General features: G+C 42.1%; 1 protein-coding gene across 1 annotated transcript in view; it reads right to left on the reverse strand.

Moving 5' to 3' along the window:
- The window catches only part of TM9SF3 (transmembrane 9 superfamily member 3), a 75,336-nt gene that overhangs the window by 47,176 nt on the left and 24,025 nt on the right, over positions 1–4,135 (reverse strand). The window lies entirely within an intron of this gene.

Here is a 4,135-nt window from a genome sequence, read left to right on the forward strand (position 1 = left end):
GAAAGAGTAATCAAAGGGATTGGCTTTCTTTCCAGTAAGCTTTAGATGCATTAAAAGTATGATACTGTTTACACAGATTATCACAATCAAATTTATTGTACAAATAAAATACAATTTGGCCACACAGAATATGCTATTCAGCATTAGAGAGAAAGAACATGGGTTTTGGAGTCAAACAGGTCTAAATTTTAACACAGGCCCTGACCCCAGTTTTTTTACATCAAAAAATGAAGGAAATAATACTATATCGTAAGTGATTTGTACGGTTTAATACATATATAAACTGCGGCACCGTGTCTGGCGCAGAGCAGTAAATAATAAATATTAGTTCCCTTCCCTCTAACTAAGCAATAACCTGAAAACGTCTTTAAAATTATAAGACTAGGGCTTCCCTGGTGGCGCAGTGGTTGAGAGTCCGCCTGCCGATACAGGGGACACGGGTTCGTGCCCCGGTCCGGGAAGATCCCACATGCCGTGGAGCGGCTGGGCCCATGAGCCATGGCCACTGAGCCTGCGCGTCTGGAGCCCGTGCTCCACAACGGGAGAGGCCACAACAGTGAGAGGCCCGCGTACGGCAAAAAAAAAAAAAAGACTAAACCATCATAGCTGCCCACCATGAACTTAGGCCACCTTCCTGAATGACCTGCTTCACTTGCTTCCAGTTCATCCTCTCCACCCTGCTGCCACCACCATGCACTCTTCTCCAAAGCAGCTGTCCATGGTACAGAGAACTCTGAGGTACCCCATAGTTTCTCAATGCCCCCAAGGCTCCTGACTTTGATTTTACCCACACATTTGTCACAAAATTATGTCCAGATTCAGCACATCTGACTTCAACTGTCTGTGGCACTGTCCAACAATTCCTTTATATTTTAATTCCCAAAATTTCCTTATGGATAGTTCCAAAATTTCTCTTCTCTCTCAATTTCACTTATTTTTCCCTTCCTCTCTATTTCCATGCCATCACCTCATACCTGATAGCTCTAATGGCCTCCTAGTTGACGACCTTTATGTTTGGTCTTTCTCCTTCCTTTCAATCTATCCGACAAAAGCTTATCCAGCAAATCTTTCTGAAACATCATGTTCATGTATCACTTCTCTATTCTAAAACTTACAGTGACATTCCCTATTTTCTCACATAACAAACCTAAACTATTTTCCCTAATATTCTGTACCCCTTGTAAGATGGCCACCTCAGCTTAACTAGCCAACCTTTCTTTCCACTGTATCTTATATTCCAATCAGGCCTACCATTCCTCAATGACCCAAAAGTACAGCTTATTCACTTCCACCTCTGTATCCTTCTCAGAATTTCTTCTCATGTGGGATCCACTTCTATCTACCTTTGTAAATTCTATCTACAATTTAAAACCCAGCTCAAAACCCCTCTCCTCCATAAAACCTCTCATACACATAATTATTCACAGATATTCTCCTGCTCTAAACTTCTACAGATACATAGAATATTTAACATGAAGGAGGTACTGTTCTGTACAATTAGGATTTTAATTAGATTTTAACTTGGGCTAACATGCTGAGCATGTGCACTAGAGTGAAAAGCAGTACTGGCTGTTATCCACCCTGAGGCTTCAGTCAACTGATAAACTACGGCTTCCCCTGAAAAACAAGGGGCAGCCAACTGCCTCTGCCTCTTCATAAGGTCATTTCTTCCTTCATTCAACAATTTATTTATTAAATACCTATTCAAATTATAAAGGAAATAATGAATGCATTATATTTTGAAATATTTACCAAAAAAGGTTGTATAAATTTAAGTTTATCACAAAAGTATCACTTAAGATTTATAAATGCAGTCTATAATACTAGGCTTTTCCAAAGGTTTGATTTTGTTTCTACTCTGGGAAATCTTGTCCAGAAAAGGACAAGAGAGAGAAAAAAATTTACATATATATATATACATACACATATATATATATATACATACACATATATATAACTCATATCTCTTTTCAGTCCATTTATCAAATTTTTGAAAAGAAAAAGGTTTATATAGTTACTACTTAGTAATAAGAAAGATACACCCTGAAATGCAAAAATTTCTAGCAAAGCCCTCTATCTTCTAATCTAAGATACAAACATTAAACTAATGCCGATTATAATGTACTACTAATAACCTGACATTTTATAAAATGTTGTATGATTCTGAAATTATTAACCAAGGGAAATATTTCTTTAAAACAATAAAGAAATGAGATGTCACAGAGGGGTTACTAACCCTATGAACTGCTGACTCCAGCACCCCTAGTGTTGCTAATCCGAAAGCAGCACCCCAGGTTTGTCATAAATGTTAGAACACTGGAGATTGACTAACTATACCACCAGGGCTGCCTCTTCCTGAGCACCTGCTCTGGAAACACTGAACCAGGTGCTTTATATACACTGTCAAATGGAATTTCACAACTCTGCAAGGCAGTATAACCCCTGCTTCACTAGTGAAAAGAAGCTAAACAACTGAGTCATCTGACCACAGTTACAGTAAATGGCAGAGACAGAGTCTGTATCCAGCTGGGGCTCCCAAGTCTGTGTTTGTAGTCACTGTATTAGAAACAATCCCAACTCTTACACAGTAGATCCCATCCACTCCTGCCTACTCAAGGAAAATGCTTCAGTTATTCTCCCCCATCTCCTGAATCATCAGTTTTGTACTCTCTACTGAACCCCATCAACATAACAAACATTTTTCTTACATTTCAAAAACAAACAAAAAACAAACCCCCACCCCCCTCCTGATTCCAGCTTTCCTACCGGCTACTACACCATTTCTGCACTCCCTTTAGTAGCAAACTTGCTGCCTCCAATTCCTCTTCTCCCATTCTCTCTTAGACCAGCTCTGTTGAGATTCTGCCCCACCACTACACCAAACCTGCTCTTTGTCAAGTTCACTGATGACCCCAGATGAATCAACAGGTACTTTCAGTACTCATCTTACCTGACCCATCAACAACAATTCAGAACTAATCTTTCTATCCTCTGTGACACACTTTCCTCTCTTGGCTTCCAAGATACCATACAATCTTTTTTTTGCCCCATACCTTACCAATATCTCCTCAGGGCCCTTAGCTGGTTTCTCCTTTTCTCCCTGAACTTATACTACTGCTCCCAGGGCTCAGTCCTTAGTCCTCTTCTATCCATACATACTCTTCCTTGGTATTGCACTCAGTCTCGCAGCTTTAAATACTATTTATATGCCAATGGCTACAAAATTTGTAGGCCTCTCTTTTGAACTCCAGGTTGATATATCCAACTAGCTGGTCATTATCTCTGTCTGGATATCTTACAGACACTTCAAAACCACCATGTCCCAAACTGTACTCTGATCTTCCCCTCCAACTCTTCAAATACAGCTTTTCCACCCCACTGACAGCAGTTCCACTCTGATAGATGCTCAGGCCAAAAACTGTGGAGTCTTTCTCAAACTTTCTTTATCTTTCTATCCATCAGGAAATCTTGCTGGCTCTACCTTCAAAATATGTTCACAATCTGGCGTCTTCTCGCCACCTCCACTGCTATGCCTTGGTCTGAGCCACATTTACTTCTTATCTGCATTAATGCGACAGCCTCTCCAGTGGTAACCCTGCTATTCCCCGTTTCCCACACCACCCATTTTCAACATCACAACCTGAAAGACTCTTTTTAAAAAGAAGTCAGATCTGCCATTACCCTGCTGAAAACACTATCCTGCCCGCTTTGCATTCCAAGTCCTTAAAGCAGCCATGGATGATCTGGCTCCTGCTGCCTCTCTGACTTCATCTCCTACTTCTCGTCCCCTTGCTCTGCTCCAGCCATACGGGCCTCCTTGCTATTCCTCAAGCACACCAAGCATGTTCCCACCTAACAGGCCTTTCCATGGTGGTCCTTCTGCCTGGAATACTCTTTCTCCAGTTGGCCACATTCCTTATTTCCTTCAACTCCTTCAAGCTTCTGCTCAAAAGTCCATCTCAGGGCTTCCCTGGTGGCGCAGTGGTTGAGAGTCCGCCTGCTGATGCAGAGGACGTGGGGTCGTGCCCTGGTCCGGGAAGATCCCACATGCCGCGGGGCGGCTGGGCCCGTGAGCCATGGCTGCTGAGCCTGCGCGTCCGGAGCCTGTGCTCCACAACGGGAGAGGCCACAGCGG

The sequence above is a fragment of the Lipotes vexillifer genome, unplaced genomic scaffold, assembly GCF_000442215.2.
Source record: "Lipotes vexillifer unplaced genomic scaffold, Lipotes_vexillifer_v1.1 scaffold184, whole genome shotgun sequence".
Lineage (NCBI taxonomy): Eukaryota > Metazoa > Chordata > Mammalia > Artiodactyla > Lipotidae > Lipotes > Lipotes vexillifer.